Source organism: Pleurodeles waltl, chromosome 3_2, assembly GCF_031143425.1.
Source record: "Pleurodeles waltl isolate 20211129_DDA chromosome 3_2, aPleWal1.hap1.20221129, whole genome shotgun sequence".
Classification (NCBI taxonomy): domain Eukaryota; kingdom Metazoa; phylum Chordata; class Amphibia; order Caudata; family Salamandridae; genus Pleurodeles; species Pleurodeles waltl.
Genome location: NC_090441.1, coordinates 156,272,308 through 156,281,160, shown reverse-complemented (window position 1 = coordinate 156,281,160; position 8,853 = coordinate 156,272,308).

Below are 8,853 nucleotides of genomic sequence, written 5' to 3'. Positions count from 1 at the left end.
CGCGCTTCTTTTGCCGATTCTTAAGCCACCATGTAAATGTCAAGAAATGGTAGTGCGCAATGAACAACAAAGTTAAATCCTCATGAAACGAGTTGCGGGTCTTACCAATTTGGAAAACATCATGTAAATATCAAGAAATAGTGGCGTGCAATGGACAACAATGTTTAAACACCGTAAAACGAATCGCGCGTCTTGCCGATTCTTAAGCCACCATGCCAATGTCAAGAAATGGTAGCACGCAATGAATAACAAAGTCAAACATTTATGAAACAAATCGCGTGCCTTGCCTATTTGTAAACTACCATATAATTGTCAAGAAATGGTAGCGATCAAGTAATCTGTTAATCATTTAAGAATTAAATCAAGAATATGAAAATTCTCAATAACGGTGTCGGGACAGTCCAACCACCGTCTTACTGCCTGGAACAATGATCACCAATGAAGGATGAAAGGCAGAAGACTGGAAGATCCAAGTAGGCCGCCAGGACAGGAGCTCAGGAAGAAACTGCTGCTCTGCACCGCGACCTCTGAATAGTGAGCACTGGGAGTTGGGCTGGCTCTCTTTTATAGAGTCTTGGCCCAGCCCAGAACCACGCCCAGGCATGTTGCAGGGAAAGTCTCTGGAAGGCCCTGGAAAGGGGCCACACCCTAACACACCCTGAAAACCTGCAACAATACATTGCAAAGGAACAGTATTTGTAAGCATATTAAAAATAAGTTTTCAGGATTGAACTCTGCAATGCAAAAGGTTAAACCACAACATATCAGCACAATGCATAAATTACTTTGTTTTGAGAGTGCTGGGTTTTTGCATTTTTGTCGCCAATAGAGCGCGTACTGCTCTGGTGTTGACACCTTCACTGTCCACAGGCTCCACAGCTGCCACAACACCTCCATCTGGACCATTCTCCTGCAGAAAAGGCACCTGTTGTTGCAAAGCCAAGTTGTGAAGCATACAGCAGGCCACGATGATCTGGCACACCTTCTTTGGCGAGTAGAATAGGGAACCACCTGTCATATGGAGGCACCGGTACCTGGCCTTCCGCTCTATAATCCTCCTAGTTCGCCCATGGGCCTCATTGTAGCGTTCCTCTGCCCTTGTCCTGGGATTCCTCACTGGGTTCAGTAGCCATGACAGGTTGGGGTAACCAGAGTCACCTGCAAATGGCGAGGGACAACTGTTAGACACACACTGACTCATAGGGACATCCACAGACCCAGACAACTATTCCCACTGATTTGGGTCCAGGTGCTCACCTAATAGCCACGCCCGGTGCCTCTGTAGTTGCCCCATTACATAAGGGATGCTGCTATTCCGCAGGATGTAAGCGTCATGCACTGAGCCAGGGAATTTTGCATTAACATGGGAGATGTACTGGTCTGCCAAACACACCATCTGCACATTCATCAAATGGTAACTCTTCCGGTTTCTGTACACCTGTTCACTCCTGCGTGGGGGTACCAAGGCCACATGTGTCCCATCAATGGCACCTATGATATTGGGGATATGTCCTAGGGCATAGAAGTCACCTTTCACTGTAGGCAAATCCTCCACCTGAGGGAAAACGATGTAGCTCAGCATGTGTTTCAGCAGGGCAGACAACACTCTGGACAACACGTTGGAAAACATAGACTGGGACATCCCTGATGCTATGGCCACTGTTGTTTGAAATGACCCACTTGCTAGGAAATGGAGTACTGACAGCACCTGCACTTGAGGGGGGATTGCTGTGGGATGGCGGATAGCTGACATCAGGTCTGGCTCCAACTGGGCACACAGTTCCTGAATTTGTGGCACGATCAAGCCTGTAGGTGATGATCACATGACTTTCCTCCATTGTCGATAGGTCCACCAGCGGTCTGTACACCGGAGGATGCCGCCATCTCCTCACATGCCCCAGCGGAAGGTGCCTATGGAGGAGAACAGCGAGCACAGAGTCAACCAACTCTGAGGTACATAAACACAGTTTACTCTGAAAATATTCACAAATCGAAATTTGCATGTATGAGTGGTTAGGCAAGGTCTAGGTATGTGTGACACAGTCAAAAATAAAGCCATGTGGGCCCCTGAAATGGCGGCTGCCTGACCTGTAAGGTGGGACAAGGGGATATGAGGTAACTGCGCTGGCGTTGTACACCGTCGTGGTAGGCGGTCGAAGACCGCAGCGCAATTCTGCATTGGTTAACATTGGACCCTATGGGTCCCAGGAGCCAATGACGATGTACGCCGCGGTGACGGTACGCACCCCCTCGGACGTGACCGCCATTTTCTCTCTGTTCAATCACTCGATACCTGATCTTCGACAGGAGAGGACCTACACTGCAAGTGCTGCTGTGACCTTAGGTAAGTACACTGTGAGCATGCTGTATGGGCAATGCCTGTGTGGAGTGGGGTGGATGAAAGATAGGGGGGGTGGGAATGAGGCGTGCATGAAACGACGGTGAGTGCATGTGCGTCATGGCAAGGGTAGGGATGCGGGCCAATGACTGTGACAGTACAGTTGGTAATTACTTCTCTTTTCCCCTGTACAATTCCTGTAGGTCAGCGCCCACCAGAAGAAGGACATGTGGCGTGTCATCGCCAAGGAAGACCGGACCCTGGGGGTCTACCACAGACGGAGCACCCACTGCCGGAAAAGATAGGAGGACATTCGCCGCTGGAGCAAGAAGACAGCTGAGGCCCAGCTGGGGATGGCCTCCCAATGTGGGAGGGGTGCCCGTCGCACCATGACCCCCCCTGATGTTCAGGATCCTGGCGGTGGCGTATCCGGACTTGGATGGGCGCTTGAGGGCATCACAGTAGCCACAAGGGGGTGAGTACACTCTCATTCTGCTGATTCAGCGTGCATATTAGGTGTCTGGGTGGGGGAGGTGGGCTGTGGGTTCCCCTAGGCCAGGGCGAGTTTGCTAGTTAAGTTCCCTTTTTCAGGCAGGCCCTGTGGCACCCCACCCCACCTGTGTACAGTGCCAACATATTCGGGAACGCAGCCGCGGGGGTAGGTGTCTCATCGCACGCCGGTAACCTCACAAATTCATTGTGAACCGGGCAACAGGCCTGCGTGATCCCATGAAACACTTCCTCTAAATAGAGATGGGTGACTAATAGGAAAGGGAAGCCAGTCCGGTTTACCTCTAGTAAGTGACCAATGACGTCTTGACTGTGAGCGTTAGGTTGCAGGAGCTGATGAATTTTCCTTTGTTTTCAATTGGAGAAGTCCAATGAATAAATAGGTCCTGAAGAAGCGTCAAGGGATCCTGTTGGACCATGAGAGACGCGAAACATGTCGACCGTATATTGACCTTATACTGAGGGACTTCGGATAATTACCGTCTTCCTTTGTTTTGATTTTTGTACGAGTGTTTGAGCATTACCTCTTGTTTCACTCCCTTGCTACTTTTTTAATCTTGACCAATTCCCAACAGCGAACAATAAATTATTTAGTGAGGGTTTTGAGCCAATTTTATCCTCTTCTTGTCTTTTCTCTTTCCTCTTTTTCGGACCCACATGTGGTTCCGCGGCTTCATCATTAACTAAAAGATCTCCGGCAAAGAGCCCCCCTTCGGGGGGTGCCCGTCAGGCATTGCAGTGCCGGCCTGACGAGGAGCTGTCCTATGATGAAGCATGACACCAAATGTGGTGTGTGAGGACTTGTGCTCCTGATTATCAGGACTTCTCCCCTTTCCCGTTCACCAGTTTTGGAACAGTGTATTATATTATATTATCAGTTTGACTGGAGGGTGTACACTGGACCACATAATCCTCCGATCCCTTCTCTTTATTTGAAGTACAGTGCCAACTACACCTAGTCAGGCTCCTGTGACATCCATGTGTGCAGAAATCAGGAATAGCCTTGTAAGCCATGTCCCAGGGATTGAATAGTGGACTCCAAGTGCGCTGCGTAGTGCAGGGGACTTCTGTGTCTGTCGTGTCCGCCAACGGTAGCGGTATTGCATGCACTGAACATGTCTTTCTTCTGTCTCCCCCCCCCCTTTTTGTGGTCTCCCTGTACTTGTGTGCATTAGCATCATCAGGCGGAGGAGCAGTGGCACCGGAGCAGGAGGGAGCTGCATCCCACATGGCCCTGGAGGGCGGCACTACGGACTCAGAATTCACCAGTGGGATGGAGGGCGAGGAGAGCTCCACGGTGGGGACAGGAACTGACACCAGTGAGACGGACTCCTCCTCTGATGGGAGCTCCCTTGCGGTGGCGTCCCCATCTGTGCCCCCGCATCTACAGGTACAACTGCCAGCCCCCCCCCCTCCCAGCAGCCCCTCAGCCTTTGCCCCGTGCCCGCTCATCCAGGAGGGTGGGCATTACCTTCGCCCCAGGCACCTCAGTCCCTGCCCCAATCACCCCTGCTGCCCTCAGTGAGGAGGCCATTGACCTCCTCAGGTCCCTCACTGTTGGGCAGTCTACTATTTTGAATGCCATCCAGGGTGTAGAGAGGCAGTTGCAACAGGCGAATGCAACCAGGAGAGCATTCACTCTGGTCAGGCGGCCCTTCAGCGAGCTTTTCAGACTCTGACCTCAGCACTGATGGCAGCCATTGTCCCTGTCTCTAGCCTCCCCCTCCAACTTCCTCCACCCAGACCCACTCCCCTGTACCTCAGCCTATCCCAAGCACACCATCAGAACAGCATGCACACACCTCAACACACAAGGGAAGCTCTGGCAAACATAAGCACCACACATCCCACAGGCACTCATGCAAGCATCACACACATGCAGACACACCAACATCCACTGCCTCCACTGTGTACCCCTCCTCCTTGTCTCCCTCCTCCCTCCCTGTCTCATCTCCACTCACACCTGCATGCACTACATCCTCAGCCACTACGTCCATCACCAGCACACCCACCACCACACCCCGCTCAAGTGCACTCACCACCCCCACTACCATTCACACCTCCCCTGTGTCCTCTCCCAGTGTGTCTGTGAGGCCACCTCCAAAGGTACACAAACGCAGCCACACACCCACCCAACAGCCATCCACCTCACGACAGCCTCCAGCCCATGCACCTTCACCCAAAGTCACCAAACGGACACTTTCTACAACCACAGCCTCTTCCTCCACTCCCAACCCCTCTCCAGCTACCCGTCCCAGTGTTCCTAAGAAACTTTTCCTGGCCAGCTTTGCCGTCCTTCCCTCACCTCCCCCACCCTGTCAGTCTCCTAGGGCCCGACTCTCCAGGTCCCAACCTAGCTTCTCAGCCACAACATCAGCGGGACCAGTGGTGCCAGTAGTCACCGGCTTCTGGAGTGCACCAGGCAGCAGGGCAGGCAGTGTGGCAAGGAGCAAGAGCACAGACAGCTCCCACCTGTCAAGCATAAGAAGTTGGCCAGTGCCCGGCGGGAGAGGGGAAAGAAGCCAGGCACCAAAGCCTCTCCCAGGGGTACAGTCGGGAGTGTGGAGACAGCTGCAACACCATCCAAGGTGGGAAAGGGGCACAGTAAAACCGGCACGTCTGGGAAGATCAGCACTGCGGACAAGACCGCCAGCAGCCACACTGCACAGGAGGCGACTGCCAGCAGCCACACTGCCCAGGAGGCGACCGCCAGCAGCAGCCCCGCTGCCCAGGAAGCGACCGCCAGCAGCCCCGCTGCCACAGACAGGACCGCCAGCAGCAGCCTCGCTGCCACAGACAAGACCGCCAGCAGCCACACTGCCACAGACAGGACCGCCAGCAGCAGCCCCACTGCCCAGGAAGCGACCGCCAGAAGCCCCGCTGCCACAGACAGGACCGCCAGCAGAAGCCATCCTGCCTGGGAGGCGACCTCCAGCAGCCTCACTGCCACAGACAGGACCACCAGCAGCAGCCCCGCTGCCCAGGAAGCGACCGCTAGCAGCCACGCTGCCCTGGAAGCGACCGCCAGCAGCAGCCCCGCTGCCCAGGAGGCGACCGCCAGCAGCCACACTGCCACAGACAGGACCGCCAGCAGCAGCCCCACTGCCCAGGAGGTGACCGCCAGCAGCCACACTTCCCAGGAGGTTAGCGCCAGCAGCAGCCCCACTGCCCAGGAAGCGACCGCCAGCAGCCCCGCTGCCACAGACAGGCCTGCCACCAGCAGCCCCACTGCCATTGACAGGACCGCCGCCAGCAGCCCCGCTGCCACAGACAAGACCGCCACCAGCTGAACCGCTGCCCAGGACACCGCCGCCAGCAGCCCCGCAGGCCAGGACAAGACCACCACCAGCTGAACCGCTGCCCAGGACACCGCCACCAGCATCCCCGCTGCCACAGACAAGACCGCCACGAGCTGAACCGCTGCCCAGGACACCGCCGCCAGCAGCCCCGCAGGCCAGTCAGCGCAAATGATTCCAACGCTACTGAGTCCGCCACAGGCAGGATCAAGCACTCTTGGCACAAGGTCCCCTCCAGAACCAGTTGAGAGATACATCCACTACCTCAGTCCTTGGCAGGATGAAGCACTCTGGGCACAAGGCCCCCTCCAGAACCAGTGGAGAGATACCTCCACTACCTCAGTCCTTGGCAGGATGAAGCACTCTGGTCACAAGGCCCCCTCCAGAACCAGTGGAGAGATCCATCCACTACCTCAGTCCTTGGCAGGATGAAGCACTCTAGGCACAAGGCCCCCTCCAGAACCAGTGGAGAGATACATCCACTACTTCTGTCCTTGGCAGGATGAAGCACTCTGGGCACAAGGCCCCCTCCAGAAACCAGTGGTGACTGTTATCCACTTGAGAGACTGTGGCTTTGCACTCCCCAGGATTGAACAGTGGGCAAACCACCCACTGTAGAGACTTGAGAGACTGTGGCTTTGCACTCCCCAGGATCGAACAGTGGGCAAACCACCCACTGTAAAGACTTGAGAGACTGTGGCTTTGCACTCCCCAGGATTGAACAGTGGGCATGGAGCCCCCTCGTGGATCTGGCGTCGTGCACTCAACCGGCTGAGGTGCCCCCCCTTCCCTTCCCCCTGAGGTGCCTGTTTTATTTCAAACTGATGCCCCTGCAGTGTTCTCTCCGTTTTGATCAGGTATTGAGTGTGGGCCTCGCCCATGCCTTTTGGGCCCAGTGACCCACGGACTATGATGGTGGAATCCCTTGGACTTGTGTTCTTGGTGTATATAATTGTATATAGTACAAATGTATGTATTTGTAAATATTTTTGATGTATGTAATTGAATATATCACAATTATTCGACTCATTTCCTTTTGACCTTGCGTTCTTCCAAGGGGAATTGGGGGGTGTAACTGTTATGTATCAATATGTATTAGTGTGTGTGTTGTAGTGGATGAGGGTGAGGGTGGGGGTGGGGGTGTTGCGTGTGTGTGTCACTCTCTTTTCCCTCCCTCCTCCCCTGTGTCGTAGATGCAGTACTCACCGTTGTCTTCGCTGCCGGCGTTCGTGCTCCTGGTAGAGGAGCAGGAAGATAAAAGCTGGCAGAATCTGGAGCTCGGGTTCCATGGCGTCCTGATTCCTCGTGGGTTGTGTAGAGGTGAGCGTTTTCCCTTGGAAGTCCTGTTTCTGCCGTGTTTTTAAGGTGGCGGATTGGTGGGTTGTAATAGTGTGGGCGGTACATTGTCCTCCGCCTGTCTGTTGGCGGTTACCGCCGTGGTGTTTGTACCGCTGTGGCGGTCGGAGTGTTAAACTGGCTGTCTATGTTGGTGGTTTCCGCTACGGTCGTAATTCAATTTTTTTACCGCCGGCTTGTTGGCAATTTTACCGCTGCTTTAACACCGACAGCCAGGGTTGTAATGACCGCCTTTGTGTTTACTGATACCACGTTTTCTATTGTGTGAATACACTAATAACTCTCTAAATTGCCTTTGGATAATTAGTTTTGATTTTCTAATTGACTAACAATTTGTTACAAAATTTCTAAAAGTAATTGTTAGGGCCCTGGTGAGGTCCCTACAACTCAGAAAAAGTTTAAAAGTCTTTTGCTTTAGTTGGTTATCCAAAAAGGGGAGTTCTAAATTCCAAAAAGGTTCTATCTTTAGTGAGATAAACATGTAAGAAGCAGAGGCCAGAAACCAGGAGCTCAACCTGGAACCTTAGGAAGCATATAGCTATGACCAATTGAGGAAACTCTGAAAGCTGTACAAATGTTATAGTGGTAAAAGCCCCAAAACAGAGAAACGTAGTTTTCTGGTGGCCCAATATGAAAGAGACAATCCACCAGGAGAAGATAATGATGCATCTGAGGAGGATGAAGATCCTGTAGAGAATGGGGATGATGGTAGCTCCTCTTCACTCAGCAGCTCTAGCGCACCCCAGAACATACCTGGATATTGCCAGGCTGACCAAGAGACTGGCCTTAGAGAGGCAGCTCTTGGAAATAGAGAAACAAAGAAAAGAGTTGGGCCTAGGACTCATCTCTGATGGGAGCACATTAATAAATGCGGTGGAAGAGAAACCTTCCAACCTAAGACTCCCAAAAGGAGTTGTCCCCCTCTACCAAGAAGTAGATTATATCCAAAAATGGTTCATTGCCTTTGAGAAAGCCTGCATTGGAGGGATGTCCAAAGGAAGCACTAGAGCACTCTATTATGGGAATTGATCTCAGGGAAGTGCAGGGATAGGCTACTGACACTGAGTGAAACAGATGCTAAATCCTATGACTACATGAAGAGTACCCTAATTGAGGGCTTTGGACTTACCGCTGGGGAATACTGCATAAAATTCAGGGAGACTCAAAAATCTCAGCGTCAGTCCTGGGTAGAATTTGTGGACTTCTCAGTAAAGATGCTAGGAGATTGGTTAGAAGCCAACAAGGTACATGATTATGAAGGGCTGTACAGTTTAATGATGAAAGAACACCTTTTAAATAATTGTGTCCATGAAACGTTGCATCAGTACCTGGTCGATTTGGGACCAGACTCCC